The sequence below is a fragment of the Heteronotia binoei genome, chromosome 20, assembly GCF_032191835.1.
Source record: "Heteronotia binoei isolate CCM8104 ecotype False Entrance Well chromosome 20, APGP_CSIRO_Hbin_v1, whole genome shotgun sequence".
Classification (NCBI taxonomy): domain Eukaryota; kingdom Metazoa; phylum Chordata; class Lepidosauria; order Squamata; family Gekkonidae; genus Heteronotia; species Heteronotia binoei.
Window position 1 is genome coordinate 32,801,171 of NC_083242.1, and position 15,244 is coordinate 32,816,414.

At 49.3% G+C, this 15,244-nt stretch overlaps 1 protein-coding gene across 3 annotated transcripts in view; it reads left to right on the forward strand.

Moving 5' to 3' along the window:
- The window catches only part of MPRIP (myosin phosphatase Rho interacting protein), a 209,017-nt gene that overhangs the window by 22,134 nt on the left and 171,639 nt on the right, over nucleotides 1–15,244 (forward strand). The window lies entirely within an intron of this gene.

The following is a 15,244-nucleotide window of genomic DNA, read 5'->3' on the forward strand; positions in this document are numbered from 1 at the left end:
GGGTGTCTGTTGTGGGGGAGGAAGATAAAGGAGATTGTAGGCCGCTCTGAGACTCTGTCCTTGAAAGGGCAGCTGCTGTGAGAGCCCTCTCCAGGCCCACCCACCTCACAGGGTGTCTGTTGTGAGGGAGGAAGGTAAAGGAGATTGTGAGCCGCTCTGAGACTCTTCGAAGTGGAGGGCGGGATATAAATCCAGTATCATCTTCTTCTTCTCCCCAAAACTTTAGGGTGGTCAAGGGTTTAGATCAGAGTTGTCGAACTCGTTTGTTATGAGGGCCGACTCTGACACAAATGAGATCTTGTTGGGCCAGGCCATGCGTGTCATAAAATGCAAGGCCAGGTAGCAGAGATATAGACTTTATAAAGCACGCAGACAAACACAAAAAAGCTTAAAATAAAGCATGCTTAGAACAGTAGCACTTGTTGGTCTTAAAGGTGCTTTCTTTGTATCTCTGCCTTGCAATCCAGGGAACTGGGCAAAGTTCCCCAGGGGACCAGGAGGAGCCTCAGCCAATAGAAGAAAGGGAGACTCGGCTGAGTAGCTCAGCAGTGCAATTGAGAGAGCCTGGCAAAGTAAGCTAGCCCTCTCTCCTCTTCCTCCCCAAGGGAGGCGCCTCAGCCAATGGAGAAAATAGAGGCTTTGCTCTGTAGCTCCTATGCAATTGAACAAGCCTGGCAAAACAAGCTGTGATGCAGAAGGAAGCAAGAAAGAGGGAGAAGGGAACAACAGCCAGTTGCTCACAGGCCTTATAGGAGCCCTCTGGAAGAGTCTGATTTGGCCCCTGGGCCACAAGTTTGACACCTCTGCTTTAGAGTGTTTAATGTCTTGGATAGAGAAATAGCTTTAGACTGTTGGTTCCACTTGTGCCGTTCTCTCCAAATCTTAGTAAAGTTGGAATAATGGCAGCCTAACTCACAGGGTGGCTTGATACAAATAGAAGCCAGGGATTTGAAAGTGTAACGCGAATTGCGAGGGAGAAAAACTCTGTTCCAGCCTGTTCAATTCTATGCTTCGTAATTGAGAATTTCGGGTGAGTTACGGTCATTGCCGAAACACCCTTCTGGTACACCCAGTAGAGAAACTGCACTATCCTTGTTCAAGTCGGATCCTAAGGAGGGGGAAAATGTCGTGTCACCGACAGAGAGGATCAGCGCTCCTTGGGCAATGCCAAAGTGCCTTTCCAGTTGTGATCTAGTGGCTACAGACGCCTGCAATATGTCAGTGGCGCTCTTTGACAACTTCACGCAAACTGAACCGGCGGCCATTTCCTCTCCCTGTTTCCTTGCAGCATAGCTTTCCCCTTCTGGCTTTGAGGCCGGCCAGCCGAAGGGGATTAAAAATAAACCCATTCAGAGCAAGGGGCTTCGGACTGTCTCAATACCATCTTCTGTGCTTGGGCCCTGGCGTCTTCGCAGCGATGGCATTTTTGTTTAGACTGAGGCGTGAAATGGTGCTTGTTGTTTTAAAAGAGGGTAGCTTACAAACGTGCAGCAACCCCAGCGAGGGGCTTTCAAAGCAGGTGAGAAGCAGAGGTGGTTGACCATTGGCTTCCTCTGCAGAGTCTTCCTTGGTGGTCTCCCTTCCTAGTACCGATCCTGCTTAGCTTCCAAGACTGGCTGTACCAGGGATGTCAAACTCATTTGCTATGGGGGCTGGATCTGACATAAATGAGACGGTGTCGGGTCAGGCTGTGTGTGTGATAACATGTAATGCCAGGTAGCGGAGAGATAAACTTTATGAAGGACACGGACAAACACAATTAAAGATTTTTTTAAAAAAAACCCCTTAAAATATGCTCAAAAGAGTAGCACTCTTGCAATATTTTGTTTATTTAATAGTTTCCGATAACTGACACCTCTTGGTCTGAATTATTGCCTCAAAATCTAGAGACGATGTCTGTTCTGTAGCAGTTTTGAGTATGCTGTCCAGGTGTGTGTCTGTAAGTTGCAAACCTACTTTTGATTTATTGACATTCGTTACAGAAATCTCACGGTGCATGCTTTGAGCCTAAGACCCAGGGAAAAACATGAAACGGCGGAGCATTGTGAGCTTCATGTGCTGGTCAGCCAGTGGAGAAAATAGAGGCTTTGCTCTGTCGCTCCTTTGTGATTGAGGAAGCCTGGCAAAGCGAGCTGTGATGTAAAAGGAAGCAAGGCAGGGAGAAGGAAGCAGATGACAGTCAGTTGCTCGCGGGCCTGATAGGAGCCCAACAGGGGCCTGATCCATCCCTCGGGCTGCACATTTGACACACTTGGGCTATACCGTGCTGCCTTCTCTCGTTGGTGGTGGAAAGTTATGTCAGGTTGCAGCTGACTTATGATAACCCTGTAATGTTCCAAGGCCAGAGGGGAACGGAGGGTTTTGCCATTACCTCCTCTGTGTAGCAACTAGGGTTGTCAATCCCCAGGTGGGGGTACGGGATGCCCTGGCTTGGAGGCTCCCTCCTCCCGCTTCAGGGTCATCAGAAGGTGTGGGGGGAGGGAAATGTCTGCTGGGAACTCTATTATTCCTTATGGAGACCGATTCCCATAGGGTATAATGCAGAATTGTTTATGTTTGTTTATTTTTATGTTTAATTCGATTTATACCCTGCCCTCCCCACCGAGGCGGGCTCAGGGCAGCTTGCGTCAAAACATATTATATACTATGATTGCAGTCATAAAATCAATAAAACCGTTAAACAGTACAAGTTAAAACAATCTACGGTTGGTGCTAACAAATGAGATGTTACAGGGACCGTCTCTCCCCACATGTTCCCCGGAGAGTACTTAGATCGGGATCGCAAAATCTATTCGTAATCCCCGGGCCGAAGGAGGCCCGATTGAAATCCACCAGAGACAGGGCCTTCTCAATCGTAGCCCCCTGCTGGTGGAACCGACTGCCAGATGAAGTGAGGGCCTTGCGGGACCTTGTGCAGTTCCGCAGGGCCTGCAAGACTGTCCTCTTCCAGCTGGCATTCAATTGACTGGGCCACCGGTATTTAAGAGAAGTGGAAGAAGGCCGTCGCCACCAGAATAGCACCAGCTCAGTATTCTGTTTTAACGGTTGTAATCGTTGCTATCTATTTTATTACTGAATGTGTAATTTTAATACTTCTTAATTGAATTGCTTGTGGGATTTTATGTTGTGAGCCGCCCTGAGCCTGCTTTGGCGGGGAGGGCGGGATATAGATCAAATCAAATAAATCAATAAATTAAATAAATACTCATATTCTCAGGATGACAGTTGTTCCACAATTGATCCATGGGTATCTGGGGTTCTGAGGAGGGGGGCTGTTTTTTGAGGTAGAGACACCACATTTTCAGCATAGCATTCAGTGCCTCTTTTAAAAGTGCCTTCCAAGTTTCAAACTGATTGGAGCAGGGGGTCCAATTCTATGAGCCGCAGAAGAAGGTGCCCCTCTCCTTCATGGTGCACCATTGTATTGCTCTAGCTTATTTTTAATATTAATTTATATATTATATTTATACAGTGGATTGATTTTATCTGTTATTGTTATACCATGATATTGTATCATGCTTTGTAAGCTGCCCTGAGCCTGCCTTGGCGGGGAGGGCGGGGTATAAATAAAATTATTATTATTATGATTTCCAAACGGAGGAAAGGCATTTAAAAGGAGCACGGTCCCTTTAAATGTGACGGCCAGAACTCCCTTTGGAGTTCAATTGTGTTCCACCCCCAATGTCTCCTGGCTCCACCCCCAAATATTTCTTGAGTTGGACTTGGCAACCCTAATAGCAACGCTGGACTTCCTTGGTGGTCTCCCATTCAAATACCGACCAGGGGTGACCCTACTTAGTTTCTGAGAGCTGATGAGAGCTTGGCCCAGCTCAGGCTATCCTTGCAATAAGGAGAACACTTTTTTTTTTTTTACAAAATCCAAAGCAAAGCGATATAAAATAGAAGGTAAAAGTTGCCATCCCGTTCCACACAACGCAACCCAGATATCTGTGCTGAAAAGAACACCCAGGTAACCAACGGGTTTTCGCCTGGTCTCATGAAGATCACGGATCCCTTGTTGGCTGAACTACTGTGGGAAAAAAGAGTCCCATAAACAGGGTGTCACCGCAAAGAAGACCCCGTCTGTCATCACCCGCCCATCTTACTTTAGGTGTGGTGTCACGCATCCCCGAAGGCCTCAGATGTCAATCTCGACAACCGTGTAGGTTGTGTGCGTGCAGAATCGGTCCAGGTCTTCTACCGTGTGGCATCCTGGAATCCCCAAATCTGGATGAACGACTCGGTCACTCCCAGAGCATAACTTCAGAGCCAACGGTGAGAGAGCCATCCAAGTTGGGGGAAGGCACCTAGGTGGGAGGAAGTATCTGGTATTCTGCCTTTGTGGCTGGAGGTTCCATTGGTGAATTTTCACGGTGCACAGCATATGATGGCTTTAGATCATGGGTGTCAAACTCATTAGTTATGAGGGCTGGATCTGACACAAATGAGACCTTGTTGGTTGGGCCAGGCCATGTGTGTACCTATTTAAGATTAGGTAGCAGAGATAAAAACTTTGCAAAGAACACAGACAAACACAATTATTTTTTTTAAAAAAAATACTGAAACATGCTTAAAACATTAGCACTCATTGGTCTTAAAAGTGCTTTCTTTGTATTTCTTCCATGGGATCCTGGGAACTGGGCAAAGGAAGCTCTGGCTCTTTCCTTCCTTCCTCAGGGGACCAGGAGTGGGAGGAGCCTCAGCCAATAGAAGGAAGAGAGGCTTGGCTCAGTAGCTCTGCTGTGCAATTGAGAGAGCCTGGAAAAACAAGTTCTGCCTTCCCCCCCCTCCTCCCCAAGGGAGGAGCCTCAGCCAATGGAGAAAATAGAGGTTTTGCTCTGTAGCTCCTGTACGATTGAGGAAGCCTGGCAAAGCAAGCTGTGATGCAGAAGGAAGCAGATGACAGCTAATTGCTCAGGGGGCTGATAGGAGCCCCCTGGGGGCCTGATTCAGCTCCTGGGCTGCATGTTTGACACCCCTGATTTAGATGTTTGTTTTAAAAGCCCTGCAAAATTTGTGAGTGACATGCACATTGGCCGTTGGTGAGAAGAACACCTTCCTTTTCCATCTTGACCTTTCTGCTGATGCCGTTTGCTTGCGTTTCTAAGTTTGCTGATTATAGAAAAGAATTCTCCCCTTTTTCGCCATACCTGCTAGTCCTTTTTCACCACGTTTACTTCTTCCTTTCTAAGTGCCCATTTTGCTCCTCCCCCTTTATTACCAACTAGGTTCCTTATTTTCAGAGAGCCCCTTGGCGCAGAGTGGTTAAGCTGCAATACTGCAGTCCAAACTCTGCTCACGACCTGAGTTCGATCCCGGCGGAAGCTGGGTTCAGGTAGCTGGCTCGGGGTTGACTCAGCCTTCCATCCTTCCGAGATCGGTATAACGAGTACCCAGCTTCCTGGGGGGTCAGGTGTAGATGACTGGGGAAGGCAATGGCAAACCACCCCGTAAAAAGTCTGCCATGAAAACGTCCCGATGCGACGTCACTACAGAGTCGGAAACGACTGGTGCTTGCACAGGGGACTACCTTTACCCTTTTAGGTACCTTATTTAATGAATAGCTACTGTTGTGTGTGTAGATTATTGACTTTGTAATAATTTATATCCTTTATCTTGCTTTCTGCTAGTTCAGTTTTCGAGGCCGGTTGGAGTTTGCTGGAAGCAAGCACATTCCAGCTGGGTGCGGGTGAGCTCCACCCGTAGATCTTACTTCCTAAAACCATTGCCTTCCTCCTAAACTCCAACCAGGAGGGCCGCAGTAAAAGAGCAAACACCCTCTGGATTTGCCCTTCGGTGTCTTCTCAGTGGTGGCACCAGGGTAAAGAGGAGGCCCTCCCACTGAGAGCCCTTTGGGGGTGGTGCTAGCAGCAGTGTCGAAGGCGGGGGTCGAAGGGTTGCTTCTCCCACAAGGTTCTTCCCATGGGGAACTGGGTTTAGATTAAAATCCCTCCCAGTAGAAGCCAGATGGAAGTCTGTGTCACTGCCTTCACCCCGGTCCCCGGCAGCACACCTGATTTAGTTAATTAAGTTTGTGTTCCTAGGGCGGTTTCCGGAATTCAAAGCGATAATGTAAAATCATAAAATGCTGCATAATAATTTTTAAAGTGCTCCAAGGATTAGCAGGCCACGCCGCAAAGAACTAAAATAGCAAGTTGCAGTGACACGAGCAGGATAAGGCGAGCGAAATAAATTGCAATGTAAAATGAGCGAAAGAAGCCGTCCCTGCCCCAGAAGCTGCAGGAGGGGACAGATTCTTGACTTCAAGAATCAAGAAGAGCCAGTTTGGTGTAGTGGTTAAGTGTGCGGACTCTTATCTGGGAGAACCAGGTTTGATTCCCCACTCCTCCACTTGCACCTTGGCTTTGGGTCAGCCATAGCTCTGGCAGAGATTGTCCTTGAAAAGGCAGCTGCTGTGAGAGCCCCCTCCAGCCCCACCCACCTCACAAGGTGTTTGTTGTGGGGGAGGAAGGGAAAGGAGATTGTAGGCCACTCTGAGAATCTGTCCTTGAAAGGGCAGCTGCTGTGAGAGCCCTCTCCAGCCCCACCCACCTCAGAGGGTGTCTGTTGTGGGGGAGGAAGGGAAAGGAGATTGTAGGCCGCTCTGAGACTCTGTCCTTGAAAGGGCAGCTGCTGTGAGAGCCCTCTCCAGCCCCACCCACCTCAGAGGGTGTCTGTTGTGGGGGAGGAAGGGAAAGGAGATTGTGAGCCGCTCTGAGACTCTTCGGAGTGGAGGGCGGGATATAAATCCCATATCTTCATCTACCTCACAGGGTGTCTGTTGTGGGGGAGGAAGGTAAAGGAGATTGTGAGCCGCTCTGAGACTCTTCGGAGTGGAGGGCGGGATATAAATCCAATATCTTCATCTACCTCACAGGGTGTCTGTTGTGGGGGAGGAAGGGAAAGGAGATTGTGAGCCGCTCTGAGACTCTTCGGAGTGGAGGGCGGGATATAAATCCCATATCTTCATCTACCTCACAGGGTGTCTGTTGTGGGGGAGGAAGGTAAAGGAGATTGTGAGCCGCTCTGAGACTCTTCGGAGTGGAGGGCGGGATATAAATCCCATATCTTCAATATCTTCTTCTTCAAGGGTCAAGCATTTCAGACAAATTTCCCGGAGTTTAAAATGACGACACTGGCTGCCAATTGGCTTCCCTGTTCAATTGAAGATGCTTTAAAGAAGCTTCGCGACTGACCCCTGGGACCCTCATCCTTGTGGGATGGACCCCCTATACGTGCCTCCAGGCCTTTTTTTTTAGCAGGAACTCCTTTGCATATTAGGCCACACCCCTCCGATATACCCAAGTCCCCAGCTTGCTGGGGGGAAAGTGTAGATGACTGGAGAAGGCAATGGCAAACCAACCTGTAAAAAGTCTGCCGCGAAAACGTCGTGAGAGCAACGTCACCCCAGAGTCGGAAATGACTGGTGCTTGCACGGGGGACCTTTCCTTTCCTCTGATGTAGCCAGTCCTCCTGGAGCTTACAGTAAAGCCTTGTAGTAAGAGCCCTGTAAGCTCCAGGAGGATTGGCTACATCAGGGGTGTGTGGCAAAGGAGTTCTAACCCGACTGCTCAGCAATTTCATTGAATGTCTGAGTTCTCATACTGCGAGAAAGGGAGAAAAGTACTCCCTTTCTGGAGAGCCAGTTTGGTGTAGTGGTTAAGTGTGTGGACTCTTATCTGGGAGAACCGGGTTTGATTCCCCACTCCTCCACTTGCACCTGCTGGAATGGCCTTGGGTCAGCCATAGCTCTGGAATGGCCTTGGGTCATCCATAGCTCTGGAATGGCCTTGGGTCATCCATAGCTCTGGCAGAAGTTGTCCATGAAAGGGCAGCTGCTATGAAAGCCCTCTCCAGCCCCACCCACCTCACAGGGTGTTTGTTGTGGGGGAGGAAGGTAAAGGAGATTGTGAGCCGCTCTGAGACTCTTTGGAGTGGAGGGCGGGATTTAAATCCAGTATCTTCTTCTTCTTCTACTACTTCTTTCTCTACCTTCTCCATCCCATGCAGAATCTTGTAAACCTCTATCATGTCTCCAAGCTAAAGGGCCCCAAGCGTTTTACCCTTTCTTCATAGGGAAGAGCCCTGTAAGCTCTTGGAGGATTGGCTACATCAGGGGTGTGTGGTCTAATATGCAAAGGAGTTCCTGCTACCGAAAAAAGCCGTGATTCTGGGACAACTCCAGCCTTAGCTTGGAGGTTGCGGCTCAGCAACCACCTCTTCTGTTCACACACAGCTGCCCTGATACCCCATACTGTTCCCAGTCCTCAGCCGCTCCTCCACTGAGACAGATTTAAATCAACAGAATAACCTGTTTCGTATTTGTGTGCGTGTGTGCACCTGGAAGTCATGGTGACTTCTGGTGACTGACCAGAGGCCTAGAGGGAGGTAGCCGGATAAAGCCTGCCCATGCCTCCCAACTGCCTAGTATTCCAAGGAGGCCTCTCATTCAAGTGCTTGCCCAAGTCAGCCTTGCTTAGCCTCCGAGATCTGACGAGATCCAACTTGCCAGGGCTCTCCAGTTCAAAGCAAAACAACCGTCGCTTGTTTTCCTCCCCGTCAATGGGACTCAGCATGCCCATAAAACCAGGTGAACACCCATTTGACAAAAAACACAATGCAAACAATAAGAGCGATCTTTACCGCACTTTTGACCACGGTGTGACAGCAGACCTCCGCTTGCAAGCCACCCAAAGCAGGGTGGAGAAAAACTCTACCCAACAGGGATGCCAGCCTCCAGGTGGGACCTGGAGATCCTCCGGAATTATAGCTCACTTCGAGAGATCAGTTCCCCTGGAGAAAACAGCTGCATTCTACCTCACTGAGCCCCGTGTCCTCCCCACGCTCCATCCCCAAATCTCCAGGAGATTCCCAACTTGGATCTGGCAACCCGACCCCCTCGTATCCCCCACCAGCAGCCAAGGGGGGACCTGAGTGTGGAGTCGTGTGAGCAAAAATGCTACTTCCTGAGCTACTGGCATTCAAGTTGTGAGCTAGCTCACACTAACTTAGCTTAGAGGGAACACTGCCTGGCAACCCCACCAACACAGCCTCTGAAATCCCACAAGGTTGCGGGGGGCTTCCTCATATTGTTCTTGGGGAGCCCCAAATGGGGGCAGCTGATAAAGTCTGAGTAGAAATTGTTCTCCCTGACCTGATTGGAAGAAGAAGACTGCAGAGCTCCAGAGCGGCTGACAGTCTCCTATATCTTCTCCCCCCACAACAGACACCCTGAGAGGTAGGTGGGGCTGAGAGATATATGCTTGGAAGGGACAACGGTGTGAGGACTTCTGGAGTCCTGGCCCCACTAATGAACCTCCTGATGGCACCTGGGTTTTTTGGCCACTGTGTGACACAGAGTGTTGGACTGGAGGGGCCATTGGCCTGATCCAACATGGCTTCTCTTATGTTCTTGTGTGACACAGAGTGTTGGACTAGAGGGGCCATTGGCCAGATCCAACATGGCTTCTCTTATGTTCTTCTGTGACACAGAGTGTTGGACTGGAGGGGCCATTGGCCTGATCCAACATGGCTTCTCTTATGTTCTTGTGTGACACAGAGTGTTGGACTAGGGGGGCCATTGGCCAGATCCAACATGGCTTCTCTTATGTTCTTCTGTGACACAGAGTGATGGACTGGAGGGGCCATTGGCCTGATCCAACATGGCTTCTCTTATGTTCTTGTGTGACACAGAGCGTTGGACTAGAGGGGCCATTGGCCAGATCCAACATGGCTTCTCTTATGTTCTTCTGTGACACAGAGTGTTGGACTGGATGGGCCATTAGCCTGATCCAACATGGCTTCTCTTATGTTCTTGTGTGACACAGAGCATTGGACTGGAGGGGGCACTGGCCTGATCCAACATGGCTTCTCTTATGTTCTTGTGTGACACAGAGTGCTGGACTGGATGGGCCATTGGCCTGATCCAACATGGCTTCTCTTATGTTCTTGTGTGACACAGAGTGTTGGACTGGAGGGGCCATTGGCCAGATCCAACATGGCTTCTCTTATGTTCTTCTGTGACACAGAGTGTTGGACTGGATGGGTCGTTGGCCTGATCCAACATGGCTTCTCTTATGCTCTTTTGACACAGAGTGTTGGACTAGAGGGGCCATTGGCCAGATCCAACATGGCTTCTCTTATGTTCTTATGGATGGGCCATTGGCCAGATCCAACATGGCTTCTCTTATGTTCTTGTGTGACACAGACTGTTGGACTGGAGGGGCCATTGGCCTGATCCAACATGGCTTCTCTTATGTTCTTATTTGACACAGAGTGTTGGACTGGATGGGCCATTGGCCTGATCCAACATGGCTTCTCTTATGTTCTCTTAGTACAGGGCCTACTGTAAACTCCGGGAGGATTGGCTACATGGTGTGTGGCCTAATATGCAAAGGAGTTCCCGCTGCAAAAAAAAGCCTTGTCCAGATTTACAACCAATCTTCAGACTTACAGGTATTGGATCCCCTGGAGGAAAGGGCAGTTTCAGAGGCTGGGCTCCTACCCAAACCCCAGGGCTATAACTTAATAGGTAATTTGTAATTTAATAGGTAGGGGGAACTCCTTACGCTCTGAGTAACCCTTGCCCATTAGCAGCATTTCCAGAGCAGCAATGATTTCCTCCTCCTTGAATACTTTGCCTGGTACCAAATTTCATGGAAAGAGGTTAAAAATGCCAGAGGTGGTTGGCAGGTTGCTTTCCAAAAGGGAAGCAATTTTTAATTAAATACTAGTCAAACTTTTGACTGATGAAAAGGTACTCTTGGTTAATTGGGCATCCAATGTTTTTAAAAGTACAGGATTTGCTGCAAGGTTTTGGTACCGACATTTGGTACCGGAGAGACACCTCACTGGGTGTCTGTTGTGGGGGAGGAAGGGAAAGGAGATTGTGAGCCGCTCTGAGACTCTTTGGAGTGGAGGGCGGGATATAAATCCAATGTCTTCATCTACCTCACAGGGTGTCTGTTGTGGGGGAGGAAGGGAAAGGAGATTGTGAGCCGCTCTGAGACTCTTCGGAGTGGAGGGTGGGATATAAATCCAGTATCTTCATCTACCTCACAAGGGTGTCTGTTGTGGGGGAGGAAGGGAAAGGAGATTGTGAGCCGCTCTGAGACTCTTCGGAGTGGGGGGCGGGATATAAATCCAATGTCTTCATCTACCTCACAGGGTGTCTGTTGTGGGGGAGGAAGGGAAAGGAGATTGTGAGCCGCTCTGAGACTCTTCGGAGTGGAGGGTGGGATATAAATCCAGTATCTTCATCTACCTCACAAGGGTGTCTGTTGTGGGGGAGGAAGGGAAAGGAGATTGTGAGCCGCTCTGAGACTCTTCGGAGTGGGGGGCGGGATATAAATCCAATGTCTTCATCTACCTCACAGGGTGTCTGTTGTGGGGGAGGAAGGGAAAGGAGATTGTGAGCCGCTCTGAGACTCTTCGGAGTGGGGGGCGGGATATAAATCCAATGTCTTCATCTACCTCACAGGGTGTCTGTTGTGGGGGAGGAAGGGAAAGGAGATTGTGAGCCGCTCTGAGACTCTTTGGAGTGGAGGGCGGGATATAAATCCAATGTCTTCATCTACCTCACAGGGTGTCTGTTGTGGGGGAGGAAGGGAAAGGAGATTGTGAGCCACTCTGAGACTCTTCGGAGTGGAGGACGGGATTTTTTTTTTTTTTATGATTTATATCCCGCCCTTCCCAACAAGTGGCTCAGGGCGGCTCACAACATAAAAATGTGACATAAATAGAATTTAAGCATAAAAACAGTTAAAATAATTAATACATTTAAAATTTTAAGACATTTAAACCATTTAAAACATTAGGGACAGCAGACATCTAGTATAACTACACTTGGTTTCTTGTACCAGCTAGTCATAGGCCAGCCAGAAGAGGGTTGTCTTACAGGCCCTGCGGAACTGAGCAAGGTCTTGCAGGGCCCTCACCTCTTCCGGCAGCTGGTTCCACCAGGAGGGGGCCGTAACAGAAAAGGCCCGGTCCCTGGTAGATTTTAAACGGGCTTCTTTTGGCCCGGGGATAACTAGGAGATTTTGAGTTCCCGATCTCACTACTCTCTGGGGAACATGTGGGGAGAGACGGTCCTTCAGGTAGGCAGGTCCTAGGCCATATAGGGCTTTAAAGGTAATAACCAGCACCTTGTACCGGACTCGGTAAGCTATTGGCAGCCAGTGCAGATCCCGGAGCCCTGGCCGCATGTGCTCCCTTCTTGGGAGTCCTAACAGCAGCCGGGCCGCGGCATATAAATCCAATATCTTCTTCATCATCTTCTTAAAGCCCTGGACCGACCTATCTTCAGGACCGCCTCTCCCTGGAAGTGCCCCAAAGGTCTCTGCGTTCAACTAATCAATATCTGCTGGTTCCCGGCCTGAGGGACATCCGTCTTGCCTCGACCAGGCCCAGCGCCTTCTCTGCCCTTGCTCTGACCTGGTGGAACAAGCTCCCAGTGGAGATCTGGACCCTACCTGAGTTACTATCCTTTTGTAGGGCTTGTAGAACGGAGCTGTTCCGCCAGGCCTTTGGGTGAGGCAGCAGACATCCAAAACACCTCTGACCCAGACTCCCTTATTGTGTCACTCCACCTCTTATCGGGCCTACTCCTGTAGCATTGATTTATTTTATTGTGCCACAGCTGCCTCTTGTTAAAATTGTATGATTAGTGCTGATTGGTTTTATTCTTTTATTGTTTTTGTTAATTCATCGCAGTGATTCATTATTGCTATTGACGATATGTAGTACTCCGCCCTGAAGTCCTTCTTCACCCAAAGGGTGATTAGCATATGGAATTCACTGCCACAGGAGGTGGCGGCGGCTACAAGCATAGACGGCTTCAAGATGGGATTGGGTCAATATCCGGAGCAGAGGTCCATCAGTGGCTGTTAGCCACAGGGTATAGATGGGGTCACAAAGAGTTGGACTCAACTGTGCAACAATAGATGGAACTCTCCATCTGGGGCACGTGATGCTCTGTATTCTTGGTGCTTGGGAGGCAACAGTGGGAGGGCTTCTAGTGTCCTGGCCCCACTGGTGGACCTCTTGATGGCACTTGGGTTTTTTGGCCACTGTGTGACACAAGAGTGTTGGACTGGATGGGCCATTGGCCTGATCCAACATGGCTTCTCTCCTGGCCCCACTGGTGGACCTCTTCATGGCACCTGGTTTTTTGGCCACTGTGTCACACAGAGTGTTGGACTGGATGGGCCATCGGCCAACTCCAACATGGCTTCTCTCCTGATCCGACTGGTGGACCTCTTCATGGCACCTGGTTTTTTGGCCACTGTGTCACACAGAGTGTTGGACTGGATGGGCCATTGGCCTGATCCAACATGGCTTCTCTTATGTTCTTATGTGACACAGAGTGTAGGACTGGAGGGGCCACTGGCCTGATCCAACAGGGCTTCTCTTATGTTCTTCTGTGACACAGAGTGTTGGACTGGAGGGGCCACTGGCCTGATCCAACATGGCTTCTCTTATGTTCTTATGTGACACAGAGTGTTGGACTGGAGGGGCCACTGGCCTGATCCAACATGGCTTCTCTTATGTTCTTATGTGACACAGAGTGTTGGACTGGAGGGGCCATTGGCCTGATCCAACATGGCTTCTCTTATGTTCTTATGAGCCTGTTTGTGGGAAAGGCGGAATAGACATTTAAAAAAATAAGGGGAAATGTGATTGTTATAATAAAAGGATTTGTAGATAGATCCAAGTAGGCAGCTGTGTTGGACTGAAGCAATAGAACAAAGGAGTAGACAAGTTGTACCTTTAAGAACTAAGTTTTATTCAGAATGTAAGTTTATTCAGAATACTTAGAGCATACGGAAGCTTACATTCTGAATAAAACTTAGTTGGTCTTAAAAGTGCAACTTGTCTGCTCCTTTGTTCAAAAGGGTTTGTAGTAATTGGAGACCAGGTGCTCTCCTGGAAGAGGAGTTCCCTCAATTTGGAACGCCTCTTCCGAGACTGTGCCTGCCGCAGCGCGTGTGAAAGCAAAGTGCGTGTTCTGTTTTCTTTGGCGCTAGCCGTTTATTCGTGTACCCATTTTATGCAGATGTATTCAAAACAATCTCAACTTCTTATACCAAGTTGACTTTTCTGCAAGGGCGGGGATTGGGGGCCGCGGTCCCTGCTTGCCAATGACCGGATGGGCAAATTGTCAGGAAGAGATGGAAGTAGATTCGCTGAGTCTGCCGAATGCCGTGCAGTCATTGAGGAAGCGGCTCGTGTATGAATCGAAGAGGGCGTTGTGGCAGAACAGCAGGAAAATTCTGCGTGCTGCTTGTTAGGGCACCTCTGCTTATCATGCTGTTATCTTGGAATCCGGAAGGCATCCCCAAAGTTTAGGGAGCCTCCTTGTAGCTCATGGCGTTCATGTACAAAGTCTCCTAACACAGCCGTCCCCAACCATTTGGGCACCAAGGACCAGTTTTGTGGAAGGTAATTTTTCCACGGACCAGGGGTGGGGGGGGAGCGATGGTTTCAGGATGATACAATTGTGCACTTTATTTCTGTTAGTTTCGTGTAGTGGTTAAGTGTGCGGACTCTTATCTGGGACAACCGGGTTTGATTCCCCACTCCTCCACTTGCAGCTGCTGGAATGGCCTTGGGTCAGCCAGAGCTCTTGCAGAGCTGTCCTTGAAAGGGCAGCTGCTTTGAGAGCCCTCTCAGCCCCACCCACCTCACAGGGTGCCTGTTGTGGGGGAGGAAGGAAAAGGAGATTGTGAGCCACTCTGAGACTCTGTCCTTGAAAGGGCAGCTGCTCTGAGAGCCCTCTCCGCCTCACCCATCTCACAGGGTGTCTGTTGTGGGGGAGGAAGGGAAAGGAGATTGTAGGCCGCTCTGAGACTCTGTCCTTGAAAGGGCAGCTGCTTTGAGAGCCCTCTCAGCCCCACCCACCTCACAGGGTGCCTGTTGTGGGGGAGGAAGGGAAAGGAGATTGTGAGTTGCTCTGAGACGCTGAGATTCAGAGCGGAGGGCAGGATAGAAATCCAACGTTGTCGTCTTATTATTATTATTACTACATTGTAATATATAATGAAACTCACGGCCCAGTTGCTAACAGGCCACGGTCCGGGACCAGCCCATGCCCCGAGGGTTGAGGACCCCTGCCTTAACAGATATCCCTGTTTTTAAACATGCTTGAAAATCCTTGTCCATTTTATGTGGTGGTTTTAATCAACTTTCTGTCTGATGAAGGGAGCTTTGCCTCCCGAAAGCTCATCCCCCTTCTTGTCTGTCT